The sequence below is a fragment of the Athene noctua genome, chromosome 2, assembly GCF_965140245.1.
Source record: "Athene noctua chromosome 2, bAthNoc1.hap1.1, whole genome shotgun sequence".
Taxonomy (NCBI): Eukaryota; Metazoa; Chordata; class Aves; order Strigiformes; family Strigidae; genus Athene; species Athene noctua.
In genome coordinates, this window is record NC_134038.1 from 30052278 (window position 1) to 30066700 (window position 14423).

General features: G+C 40.8%; 1 protein-coding gene across 2 annotated transcripts in view; it reads right to left on the bottom strand.

Moving 5' to 3' along the window:
- The window catches only part of WWP1 (WW domain containing E3 ubiquitin protein ligase 1), a 66646-nt gene extending 56017 nt beyond the window's left edge, over nucleotides 1-10629 (bottom strand). For both annotated transcript variants that reach the window (XM_074898762.1, XM_074898761.1), the window contains exon 1: nucleotides 10211-10629. The gene's annotated coding sequence lies outside the window, so the exon portion shown is untranslated. The remainder of the gene's footprint in view (nucleotides 1-10210) is intronic.
- Between the last annotated feature and the right edge of the window lie 3794 nt (nucleotides 10630-14423).

Sequence of the window (14423 nt, forward strand, 5' to 3'; positions counted from 1 at the left end):
GGTCACCCCTCAGTGTCCTCTAAGCTGAACAAACTGAATATCCTCAGCTGTTTTTCATAAGTCACAGCCACTAGACCTCCCACCACCTTTGACACCCCACTTTGGACAAATTCTAATCTTCACACAGCAGGTCTCATACAAACATTTCTACATTAATCTTAAGACAAACTGTAGGCAGTTCCCACAACCCCACCTCAGAAAACAAATCTCTGTCCACTCATGTTGGCATGGAGAAAAAGCTACATACAGATACTTCATTTTCTGTACTTCTTCAAGCACATTCACTGACCTTTGTTTCAGATACTCCAATACCAATGCATGCATTATCTACAACATACTGCCAGCCTTATATCAGAGTCTAAGAAAAAATATAGTACAATTACAGAGGTTTACAAAAACCTGTTTTTCAGAGTGTTATGCAGGAGGTCCAAACAAATGATAGAGTATGATTCCACTTCACACGTCTGGCTGTTCTGTTTTGCCTTATACTTAGACTAGCAAAGACCTTTTTAGCCTGGTTTCCCAAGCAAACATCACATGTATGACTCATACTGTCCACCTGCCTCTTCCCACTCTTCCTTTCATCCTCATCTCTCTAAATGAATCTGTTCACCACCAGATTCTGTGAAAATAAACTGAGAAGTAATGTCCTCTGATAAACTAAGTTCCCATGAGCTTCAAGAAAATCAAAGCTAGGTAAAGAAAGAAAAGACACAATTTCCTGCCCTTGCTGAGCAAAGGGCTACAGCATGAACTCAAGCTATCCATGCTGGCTGGCTCAAAGGCTACACAATCACAACAGACACAGCTCTGAATTAGTCTGAGCTGGAGCTGTGCATAGTGACTTTTTCACTACAAGTAAGAAAGTTCTAGAACAGCAGATGGAGAAGAAAATTATAACGATGAAAGAAAAATTTGCACGAAGCCTAGTTCCACTGCTCACAGAGCAACTTCTCAGCAAAATATTTGGGGTACACCTCACTTGTGAATCTTAAACCATGATGATGCTTCTAGGTCCTACCACAGTATCAGATAATGAAAAATATCACAGTGTCTCCTCTTGTGTAAGAGTGAAACAAATGAAGTAAATAACTTCCAGGCTGCTTGAACAGAACCATGGTAGTTAAAGGCCAACAGTCCACATAAGTCCAGAAATCAGGGAAGAGTATTTTCTCCTTGATTTTAACATTCAGCTGAACAGCCTTCATATCTGCCTGAACACATAATATGCTAGCTACACACTGGTCTTCTGCCTCTCTGGGTTGCCTTCTGCTATGGATAATCCTAACAGTTATTATACATTATTGTTTATCAGACTTGTATCGAGAGCAATATGAAGTAATATACTAAGATATATCTCTGAAATATGAGCATATTTTAATATACCTACACTACAAACAGAAAACCTTAATGTAGCTACATGTAGGCACTTCCATATTAAATTTAACTCTGTAAGTAACATGTAACAATATGGAAAATGCAGAAGTATGGGCTTCAGAACAGGCAGGCAGCCTGAGCATATACCAAGAGTGCCCAGCTAGCTTGTAAAGAATTTGTGCCTGTCACCACCACATTATTAGTCACAATAGCCATGACCAGTGTAAGCACATCTCTGCTGCAGTCACAGCAAAATTAACAAACAAAGAATCTCCAAAGGAACATAAACCAACAGTTAACCAAGAGTGCTGCTGTTTCTGTTACACTCTCACCCTCGTTTTTCTGGGGATATGAAGAAACCATGATTAAGGAATGACAATAATGGGAAATACATTAATACTGCCCCATAAAATAGTCTCTCAGTCTCCCCATTGTTCTGGTAAATCAGTAGACGATGACAATTCAAAGAAGAGGGGAAGAGAAACCTACTCAGTGTTACAGGCTGAAGTGGCAGAAAGGGTCTTTGCACATTTTTCAGCAATAAGAGATCTGATGTGATCCACCTCAGTGACTGTCTCAAAAAATAACTCAAAGAAGTATAAGTAGAATTCACTGCATGTTTGCACTCTCTTTTCTCTGAATATTTGCTTCTTTAAATGTGCTGTGTAAGCCTCTTTCCCAGCTGTCAATCCCAGCAGTGTTAAAATACTAAAACATGACTGTCCTAATTCCAGTCACAGACTGCACTAATCTTACCTGAGAGCACTCACCCAAGCATTGTCACTTACTTTTTTTTAAAAAGCCCTTCAGTCTCTACAGTACTAGAGAATTCAACCTGATCCTTAGTAAGGCTCCCAGGTGATAAATAATTCTCACTTCTTAAAACAAAGACTTGCTGCTTCTGCAAATTATTTTCCAATATGATTCTAATCCAAGTTAATCCGATTCCAAAATTTAACTACACAAAAATGACAAGTTGAGAACATGAAAATGGATAACACATAAATCTTACCAGGAGAGCCCAAAGTTTGACTTCTCAAGGGTCAATACTGGACCACATCAATACACTGCATATTAAGATTAACACAGCACTACAAAGGAATAAGTGGGCTATAAGAAAACTACTTAAATTTTGTACTAAAAGAGTGTGCAAAATATTAGTTATTTTTATTTTAGGTGAACAGATGAAGTTCATGAGAAATACAGATACTCTCATGAGGATCAGCATCCTTTCTGGTAAAAATCTGAAGACTAAATTATATACCTTAAAATCATTAACAGCTACTGCTTGAGAACAACACTGCCTTGAAACCAAGTGAGAGTAAAAACTGCATAGAAAAGATCATCCAACTCCCCACTGAAATATATCAATTTTCAAAATTATTCCCTTATCCATGTTGATTTTCAAGAAACTTTTTAGGGTAGGTACTAGAGACAAAGACAAGCAAGGGAAAAGCATCTCCAGCATCCTTTACCCACATAACATGCACTTGCATGATGTCAACACACACATCTTCCAACCTGAAGAGTATTAAGAATCCTTAGTCATTCTGTAAGTCTTCCATACAAAACAGTCATCCTTGCCATCTTTTTTGTACCTTCTCCAGTTCTACTATATACCTTTTGAGACAGGGTAAAATGTTCAAAAGATGAAAAAATTGCACAAAGCATTCATTCAAAATAGGAATGCACTGTGGATATAAACAGCAGTGTAATGATGTTTTCTGTGTTATATTTTATTGTATTCCTCCATCTTCTACATCAACCTTTGAAATCATCAGCTTTTAAGCTGAGTGTCAATAAACATCTTGAAAAATGTTCTTACTTCCCCTCTGTTAATGGGGAGGCATTAAGAAACAAAATTTTCAAGTATGCAGGAAAATAAACCCAAAGTGTATGTGTCTGAGAATATGAATTTATTTAATCTAATTTTAATTTCTTATGACCTTTAAAGCTTAGAAACTCAAACAACCAGCATAATATATTTACTCAAAACAGACAAGAACATCAACCAACTCTGAAAGCAAGCTGACCCTGGCAGATTAGGAAAAAAAAAAAAAAAAAAATCCAAGGAAGTCTGTAGTGGGCAGTCTCGACTAACTTATTCACAGGAAATATTTAAAAATGCAGTTAGTTTATACGCTGCTGTGTAATGTGTATAATCTTTTTTACCAAAACTCCTATTATTTAGCAATGGATTTTCTCCTTGTCTGTATTACAAGCTGTTCCTTATTTTGAATTGTACATCTGCCAATCCCACAACTGAATCTCATAAGAATTACTTTCTGATAGACTGCCCTACTCTACTTTTCAAAGCATGCTTTAACATATCCTTATTTAGTTAATATGACAGAGGGTTAAAAGCATAGGCTGAAATTTACTCCTATTCAAGGTTCTTTTGACCTCTGATGGAGGCCCCTCTCCCTTCACTTCCTTTTATGATTAAAAAAACCCCAGTATTTTCTGTATTATTTGCACAGGAGCAGGACTATTCTAATAGTTTTCTCCTGAATCAGTTATTTTTTCCTGATCAAATATGGAATACAAACAACAAAGAAACACAACAGTCCATTTGTAAAAGAGCGAAAGCTAGGAGGTCTGCACATAGTACCAGAATCATTTGCCATACAGTACTACCATGTAGGAGTTTTCGAATACGCTTAAGTCATTAATAGAAAAATAGTATACAAGCTACTATACTTTATAATCTTAACACATTCCAACATTTACTTTTTTATACCATTCCTAATGGGACGTTTTCATAAAGCAATTCAGAACTATATCGGGCTCTTATTACCAAACACTTAATTTTTGCCCCATTTTGATTAATAGTTCTAGCTACTCCTTCCACTATGCGTTAGATCTCCTATGCTAACATAAAAATGTGCCCATCACCAAATATTAAACTAGTCTCTGCTATGACCAGCTGAAATCTCCACTTCCATTACTCAATAATTTCACCACCTAGAGATTTTGCCAGTTCATTAGTAGCAGTCTTTTTGTCACATTACAAACTAAGACTCCAACTAGTTTTCTTCCCCACAGCTATTCCTTTAACAATGCAGTTTTACTCACCATCCCATGACTACACAGCTTTGTCAGCAACCTCTCACAAGACATTCAACCAGGAATGTTTTATTTTGAAATGTCACACAAGTATCAGTCTTCCACCAGATTTTCAACACTAATTGAACTTTTTCCCATCCTTGTAACTTGCATCCAGAAGTCAAAATACACTTTTTTCTTTTTCTTTTAAACTCAAAATCTTTCCAGCTACTACAGTAAGACAGTGTTCATTTTTAAAAAAGATAACACTGTAGGAAGATAGCTGGAAGTGGAAAAAAAGCACCAAGAATGAAGCAATAAAGGGAACTGAAATTTAAGAAGCAGCAGCTTCCACACTTCCAACCAAAGTGGAAGAGAAAAGGGAAGTTTGTCAATCCGGTTCTCTTCATCTTCTGTTTAGCTGTCCTCTTTTTTATTTTGATTTTTTACTGTTATGTTTGTACACAGGTACTTCGATGTCACTGTGTATACTAAAAAAAAAAAGCAAGAGCGCTAATTCCAATATACCAGTTAGTAAAAAGGTCAACGACTCAAAATCAAATATATTTTGATCTGTTCAGCAGTTTTAGTTTATGCTTACAACGAACCAATTAAAAAAAACCCAACATCTTACTGAATTTCTCATGAACTGGCAGAGCACTGTTTTTCGAAAGTGGACATGTGTTCTCTTCTGAGTTCTGAGGCCCAAGTATATTGTGCAATTTTACAGATTATGAACTTTATCTTTCCGGTTTACTTTATTCTAGAACTACAACTCCTTTGATTTGACTTATGCTGAGAAATCACTAGCTACACTGAAATGCACATACAATCCAAAGTTCTCTCATATTTTTCACCCACCTATATGAGGAACAGATAAAATGTTTCATTTGTTTCTTTTTTAAAGGTCTCTTCTGCTAATCTTCTGCTCCATTTAAATGCTTATAGCAAAAAACCTTGGTTACAAACCCCAGTAACTAGAAATCTGCACAGAGTATATATTTTTGTTTGTACTCACTGAAACACAGACAAGAGCTCTCTTCTGCCCACTTCAGGCTGAAAGGTGAATGTACTTGAATGTAGGAAAATTATTTTGCTGTTTATTTTTTAAATATTACATCCTCTCCTCCTCATTTTTAAACTGTTTTCTTCCATCTCCACGATGATTTCCAAGATAACTCTAAAATCCTAACTTGAAAAAGTAGATGACGGTAATTCTGTGCCATTAGAGCTACCCAAGAAGGTCAGTTAGTAACACGTATTTGTTGTCTCAATGCCATTTACACATAAGACGAATAAAGACAATGTCCTACTTTATATTTGAAAGAATTATTCTGAAGTGATTTGAGCCAATGAAAGGTTCCTTGCATTGGACATCAGAGGCTGAATTTCACTACAAAAGAAAAGACTATTGGCCATACTAGTTACATCACTCAAAGTTAACATCCTTAACAGCAAGGATGTTAAGAAGTCTTCGGGTTTTGAACTGGTTATATTTAAGCAAGCTCAGACCCTAGTCACTTAAAGCAGAATATAAGTATTTCTAACACATTCCAGCAACAAGAAAAATGGTGATTAATAAAAAAGTTTCAAAAGCTCAAGAATGTAATCAACTTTGTTAAAGACATGCTTCACTCCAGTTTTTATCAAAGGCTTTATTTTAGTCAAAAACAATTATATAGGAACACAAAAACTCAAGTAAATTTCACTTTATTCTTCAGAGTCATTAGAATTTATAAGTTAAATCCAAATACATATTCTCTTTAAACAGAATTTTGAAAGTGCTTTTTTGACAACACTGATTTATCAAACTGTATACATTAGATTACAAACTTACACAATTCTCAACATCGACTAAGGGGAGAGAGAATAAAAAAATGGTTTTTTGCCATATATCTGCTTTTACAGAACACAGAAGTACATAGTCATGCAAACCTGTAATGATTAATTGCTTCATACTACATGCCATATGTGTAGTAGTTACTAAGACCTACACATAACACAAGCATGAAGCCTTCCCTGAAATGATAAGAAATTTGAAAAGAACAAAAATACCCACCACAACACTCTCCCAGGTAAACTGACAAACTACAACTTCTCTGACAGCTGATAGCTTCCCTGGAATATCTAGCATTCCTCTGTAAAGCAACACTACACTTGCAAAACAAAGTTTAAACTTAAATATGCTCCTGATTAAACTATCAGGTCCTCAAACACAGCAAAAACATACCATATCCCAAGCAGCAGTAATTAGAACTTTTCACTTATAGAAAGCAATTAAAAACAAAAACTCCCTCATAAAATGTCCTGTAGGAAATTTTAGCAAAAATCACGCCATGTCACTGTTCTACAGTAAAAAGAAAAAAGTGCACCACTCATAAGACCTGTTATTTTCTACAAGCCTTTGGAATTTTTTTGCCCCTTCTGGACACTCCAACTCCTGCTGCTGAGGCAGCCATATCCTTTCCCTTCAAGAAACTAGAGGTGAGATCTCTGATACTTCCGATGGTCCTTACCTATGACTATTTCATGTCACTACAGGAGAAAGTCAACAGATTCTGATAAATCTGGACAAACACCTACAGAAAAAGAAAGAGGCCTACTGATTCAATGAAAATGAACTTTTAGAGAAGGACCTGGATGTAATCAGCTCCTATTGTCTACATTTGTATGTAGACCAAAGTGATACAGAAGAAGGTTGCTATACATTGCTTAACTCAGCATTCAAAGACAGAGTTTGGCAGTTCTGGTTTACAAATGTCTTAAGGACAGCAAAAAGGCCAGGATTTGGGTTAATCTGACACTACCACAGAAACTGAAGAATTTCCAGTTTACACACTTTCACACAGGAAGGCACACTGGAGAAGATTTTCTGCTGACTTTGAGTCATATGCAATTGATGCAGAGCTAGAAAGCCCCCTTTTTTTTTTTTTAAATTGAGGCGAACGTTGCAGGTAAGAGCAGTATTAACCTATCTTAAAAGATACAACATTTTTATCAGTAACTTTACCACTCCTCTTCAGTCTTTAAGAAAAGAGAGTCTTTTTAACCAAGTTAAAACTAACTTCCAAGAATCATTTAAGCATAGTTTGCAGCAAGCACTTCTTTTTGGGTTTGCCTATCACCCCACCCATTCACTCGCTGAGACTTCTCACTTCATTATATGCATTTCACCTAAGTAAATTCTAGGATGAACTTCGGTTTGAGGGGGATTTGGGTTGTGGTTTTTTAAGCTAACAGTGAGCGTTTGATCTAAGTGCATAAGTAGTAGCCATTTCCAATTAATAAACATGGCTTAAGTAATGATTTTTTGATTATGGTACCTTAGTTTTCAAATTTAGTGTTTTAGTGGCATAGGAATACCAAAGCATGAAGAAACTGAATGCAATACCAACTTCCTCTCATATATCCTTACCTCTGCCTCTTCTTTGTCTCCAAAAACCAGGAGAAATCTCTTTCCACACACACATTCTTTTAAGAGTAAAAACAGGAAAGTGGGGGTAGAAATTCCAACTTATCAAAATTTCCAACTTCATACAGAAAGACAAGAAGGAAAATGAAAAGCAAGAGAACAAGCAGACACTCCTCCTTCTTCCAAGGGTTCCACATACTCAGGAAAAGGGGTTGGCTCTGTACTCTGTCAGTATTCCCAGGTTTTAAGGAGCACTTGCAGACAGGTGATTACTTCAGCTTTATTGTCAACCCTTTAACAAAAACACAGTCTGACTTACAACGTTTTTGTTCACTAATGTTTAGCAACAAATGTAAATTATTTTTCCAACAAAAATAATCCCTGTCCTTTTGGTAACAAGGTGTCCCATGCCAAGAGATTAAATCAGTCATGGGTATGTAAAACTGCTTTCATGTTTTCAGGTATAATTATGTATTTAAGAGAATCATTTGACAGTATCATTGAGAAAAGACTATTGATAGGGGTTACTTAAGCTAGAAGCATTTATAGGACCAGACCTTTAAAATATAGTTCAAAATACACACCAAAGAGGCAACAAAAGGATTCTAAACTCACAGTTTCACAAGCAACATAAACTGAAAGTATTTCTAGTTACCCCACTGGAAAGCATCTTTGTCAAGAGTCCACATAAACCATGCTTTTACAACTGTTAATTTTTTTCTTAAAGGGATGAAAAATCCTTCAGACTTCTATGCAAAATTTCTTTGCTTTTTATTGGTATTAAAATCAGTGACAAATAATAATTCATTTTATACCCTGACCAACATGGGTTCAGGTAAAACAGCATACAAAATTTAAAAAAAAGTAAAAGCCAGTCCGAGTTAGTGAAGCATTATCACAGCCCACCAATAATCTGTATCACAAACAGATTAAACCAGAATACAAATTTTAAGGGGAGACTCTTACTACTGTGAAGGCCATGTTGTCTTTCAGGTGTATGACCCTACGTAACCCAGCCACCTGCAGTCAGTGACAGTATCACCTAGTAAGCCACTGTTATTAAACTTGCATAACCTGGGGGGGGGGGGGGGGGGGGGTAATGCAAAATATCCTGATGACTTTCTATATGACACAGGTGCCACGTGAAAATATGACTGAAACACAAAACCTCTTTTTACAGTTTCAGCCAAATATCAAAGAACTCCCATTAAAACTATTAGTGTTAAGTCCTTTTCTCTCTTTGATGTACAGTTTAAGCATTTATAGATCTGGAAGTAGGGCTAGATCACCCTAGTTAAACTGGGATGAGAATTGGTATTGTTCCAGAAATAAGACAACTACAAATAAAACTAAGTAAATAAACCCTTACACCGAGTTGTAACATTTTGCCCCAACATAACCAAAGATAAATGACATAAATAGGTCTTCTGAGGTCTTGAATTCACACAGTCTGCTCAGCAAAAGAGACATTAAGAGGACCCAGAGAAACTAGCAGACACGTATAACTTAAGCAGTAATCGTAAGGACTCCCCACCCTGCTTGCCCCCTCCTCTTGAAAGGAGGCACACTACACATATTGTGAGGGGTGACAGCAGCTCATTGTAGAGGGGAAACGGCTCTTCACCTCCTCCCTCCCCGGTTTCACCACAGGAAGGTGAACCGAAACGTAACAATATCCTCCTTCTCTGCTTTCATCCCGCAGATAAGCGAGCAAAGCCCGGCCGTGGAACTGCCTCACGGACTCCCAGTTACTAATGCCCCTCGCAATCCACTCAGCGTTGACACAGGTCAGGACTCAGCCCTCACTCACCCTCACTGGAGAGGCCGTGGACAGGAATAAACAAGGTTATTCGCTTGACACCGGACACCAGCGGCTCTCCCCCTCTCCTTGTCCCCCGCCCCATACCTCCGCAACCTCACCGAAGTACCGACCCCCCCTCCGCTTGCCAGGTGTGGGCCAAGAGGCCCTCAGCCCTGCCCAGGCGGGAGCCAGGGTGGGAGTCGGCGGGGAGGCACAGCAGCTCCAGTCACCAAACGGGCGCATCAAGAGACGAGAAGCAAGAGCCCCCTCCGCCCCGCTCCCGCAGGGCCCGAGGGGTGCGACGAGTTGGAAGTGCCGGAAAGGAGAGCCCGAGACCTCCCTGCAGCTCCCTTCGCCATTTTAGCCCCCACGCCCATCGCGTCCTCCCCGCCCCTCACTGACAGGGGCAGCTCGCACCCGGCCGGAGCCCACCCCCGCCCCCGCTCCCCCGCGGCCGAACGGCGGCCAGGGCGGGCGAGGAAAACGGAGCCGTTTTCCTCCTCAGGCCGGTCGGGCTCTGCCGGGCCAGACCGCAAAGCGAAACGGCTGCGGCACAGCCTGTTTTGTTTCCTTACCGTGGCTCGCAGCCTCACAGCTGCCGCCGCCTCCTTCTTCCTCCCACCTTTTTCTTCTTCTCTTTTCTCCTCCTCGCCGCCGCGGCGGCTCCTCACCCCTCCGCGCCGCGCTCCGCCGCCGCCGCCGCGCAGAATGATGCCATCTCACAGCGGCATCGGCGGCTGCTGCACAACCACCCCCCTCCCGCCGCGGCCGCCCCTGCTGCTGCCGCCGCCGCCGCTCCCGCCGCCGCCGCGCGCCCCCAACGGCCGAGCCAGCCTCGTGCGCGCGCCCCGGGCACGGGGAGCAGGAACTTGTGGAGCCGCCGCCGCCGCCGCCGCCGCCCGGGCGGGAGGGCCCAGCCGGAACCAGCCGCGGCGGTGGGAGGGAGCGGGAGAGCCCGAGCCCAGGCGCTGCGGAGGGGACAGGGCTTGTGCCTAGCGCCTGCCCCGGGCGGAACCAACGCGGGCGCTGCGGCGGGGAGAGGAGCCGGGCGGGCGGAATCAACCTCCGCGAAGGCGGGGGAGGAGGGGCCGGGCTGCCGCGCCGGGGCGCCGTCGGCGGGGGAGAGCGTGCGCGGGCAGGATGGGGGGAGTCACTGCCCCCCCCGGGAGGGCTCCTCCAGGGCGGCGGCGCCGGGAGACAGCACACCCCGGCCGTGTGCGGACGATAAAGACGGGGGGAGGGACGGCGGGCGGGTGTCTTCGCCGCCGCACTCCCCCCCGGGCTGCGCAGGCAGGGCCGGCAGCTGCGCCCCGCCGGGAGGCTCCGCCGCCGCCGTGACAGTCGCCGCGTTCGGGAGCCAGCGGGATCCGTCCGGCGGGTTCCCGTCCTCTGCCGTCTGACCTCGCTTTCCCGTGCTTGGGGGGGCGGAGAGGCAGACCCTGGCAGCCCGGAGCGGCTGGCGGGGGCACCTGGGGTGCCGGTCCCGGGGGGGGCAGCCCGGCCGCCTCGCTGCAGCGGCGCCAGGTACCTTCGAGCCCGGCAGCGCCGTGAGCCCCGTCCTCGGCGCGGGCAGGGGCCGCCTGCCCTCAGCCCCCGTTAAAAAACGCACGGGCGTTCCGTACACATCGAGAAACCTCAAAGTCCTTTCCTGCGCAAACACGTGAGGCTTAAGTCTGAGTCTGAGAGTGAAGACTAATGAAGCTTTTATGATCGTACCGTGCAACAAAATGCTACGGAGGCAGCGGGAGCGGGAGCTTTTGGGCGCAAACAAGGCCTTTGAGTGGTTGTGTCAGAAAGTCCAGCGCCACTGTTAATTGAAAGGAACAAAAGCTTACAGTATGAGACCCCTGGAGCAACTTCCAGCAAAGACTGGTATTTTGTTGTTCTTAAAAAACAACGTGAGGGCCAGCAATCTCATTTGGGCATGTAAATTCCTTCGGGAAATAAATTGAATTTCTTGAATGTCTTCCCAACCTATTTATTCTTAATAGAAAATCTATAGGAAAACCACATAGTCTAGAAAAGAAAGAAACATTATGTACAGTTCAACTTTCAAAAGTATCTTGGAATTTTCTAAAAGAAAACAATACTAGTCTTCTCTTAACTGGTTAAATACAAGTGCCTGAAAAAGTAATTCGAGTATTTGCATGCAGAAATGTAACAGAACGTGTGAACTGTACACTCACAAAGTCCATCGTGGGCAGTAAGACTAGTTGTTTACAGTTAGCAACTGAATTAATCCATCTGATTTGCAGAATTCAAGAAAGGCTGTTTTCTAAATGTAAAGAAAACTCCAGTCCTGCTTTTGTTCTGAGATTGTTCAAAATTAGGTATTTACTCCAAGGGGCTACTTTTACCATCCTTTTTTTAGTGTTTCCAGAGTCTGCTATCAACTTCCATCTCTCTTTCATGCTTGTTTGTTTCTCTGACGTAAAGCAATATAATTGAAATCTAGAGGAAAAAAAAAAAAAAACACAAAAAACACAAAAAAAAACCCTGTACCTTTAGGTAGGAACACTTTTTAATGGAGAAGAATTTATAATTAGGAACTTTCCACTGCATGCAGCATGATATTCACAGCAGCAAAGGGTGGTGAAGGTATAAACAGCAATATTTCTATCTCTTTGCATAAGATTATCTTAATCTTTGCATAAGATTAATTTCTCCTAGGATTTGCTTGTTACTCATATTTATAGATATCGGATACTTCATCAAAAGTATGTGTTATTTCTCAATAGATTATATGTGTAAAATTGCCAAGTGCTTCTTTCTTGCCTTATAGAGTAAGAAAAGTGTGTTGTGACTTGAAACAATACTCTGTATACAAGTTATGGGCTTCTCTGGCTTGCCTCCTCCCTGTTTCAAAACAGGCTTTGTCATACATTTGTCTCACCCTGGGGAACAGTGACATTCCAAGTATTATTCACTCTTAAAAGACATTGATACACTTATGAATGCAAAATGTCACAAGTTTGGTCTTATAAAACCTCAAGATTCTTGCATTTCTCCAACTACTTTTAGGGCAGTAGGAAATAAAGAAAGATATAACAGAAGTCATTCACTGAAAACTTTCTGATAACGTTTAAGTTACACTTAAGAGTTATACTTGTTAAGTATCTGAAAAAGTACAAACACCGTTTTCTTCATTTTGCAGATAACGACCTTTATTTTTTTTCTGCTGTACTGTGGCCAGTAAAGATTATAAATTCTGTCATAAAGTGCTGAAGGCTACAAGGAATTAATGGAGGTTCGATTGCCTCATTTCTTCAGAGTTTTGCTCCTTAGAGGGTTGAAATACACTGTTAACCTCAGGTATCTCATAAGCTGCTAAACTTACCAAAACATAAATCATCCAAAGTTGGAACTTTGCAAAAGAGTCTGCATGAAAATTTATTTTACATAAAAACAAAAGTACCTTCTGTACACAATATTCCTGAGATAGTACTTTATGAGCCTATTGAAAGTTGTTAACGGCCTCTGCTTGGGTGTATTTCTGACATTTTTTTTCCTTTTCTCCTTGCAAAGTAAGGAGAGTTTTAAAGAACTCAGATTCAGAATAAGTATCTTTAAAATAGACTGCAGGTTACACTGGGTTTATCTTTAGATATTAATAGATCTTTTCTGGCATGGTTGAATAATGTACATTTAGTAAGCATGGATTTTAGGATGGGCTTTTGCAAAATCTAGGTTATAGAAGACTAGAGCATCCACTGGCTGGACTTATATCTTTCCTTTTTAGTTAATGTTTTTACTGCTACTGCATGCAGAGGATTGGCAATAAGCACTACTAGCCTTTAACTGGAGGGTCTGAGTGAGTGACGGTAGTTTTGCTCAAACTATATTTATTTCTGGAGAACTCTTCTAGAACTTAAGTGAACCAGTAAAACTGTAAACTAATGTCTGCAGCAGCACATAAAGTTACTAGGCAATACCATCTATTTGCATTTCTGCTCTTTATTAATTTCTCAAACATCTTATGAAAGCTTTAGGTTGAACTAAACCCCTCATGCTACAGAATAGTTTAAAAAATTCTATAGAAATGTAAAAGTGAAGTGTAATAATTCAACAGTAACACAGCAGTAAAAGATGAGGCTGAAAACAAATCATTCTGCCTTTAACAGACTCAAATACAAGGTGATTTCACCTGACCAAAGGCATGCAGAACTAGTCTATGTGTGGTTTCTGCTATTTGAAATCAGCAAAGTTTTATAATCAAGTCTTAAATGCAAGTGTTTAGGTTGGTTGCTTATGCAGCCCTAATCTTACAGCTGTGAAAAATCAAAAAAGCAGTATCTAATGAGAGTAGAGGGAAGATTTATCCGGTAATTGTTGTTAGTTTTTTACATGGAGATTTATTATTACAAAACTCATACAGAGTAAGAAGAATTTTGGATATGTTTCTTGGATCATATTCAGAAAAGCATTTAGTCACCTGAATAGTGCTTTAGGTAGAACTTAAATTCTACCTTCAAGAGCACAAGCCACAAAACCCTGCAGATTTAGTCACCCAAGTCTGCCAGTGGATGTACTTGGTGTCCATAAGCATGTGCAGTGGGCACCTGGTATCTTCATTGCAGCAAAAGAATTGGTACTTGGCTTACGCCTGTTTTGTTTGGGGTCCAGACTGTGAGTAGTAAGTATATCATCTGAAATCCATGGACGGGTGGATCAGAGAGGCATGGTTAACTGTATATCCACCACACAAAAGAGCTGAAATCAACACAAAGTACAGAAGCAAGAAGAAAACATGTTAGCAGTGAACACCAGGCCTAGAGTATCGTAATGATT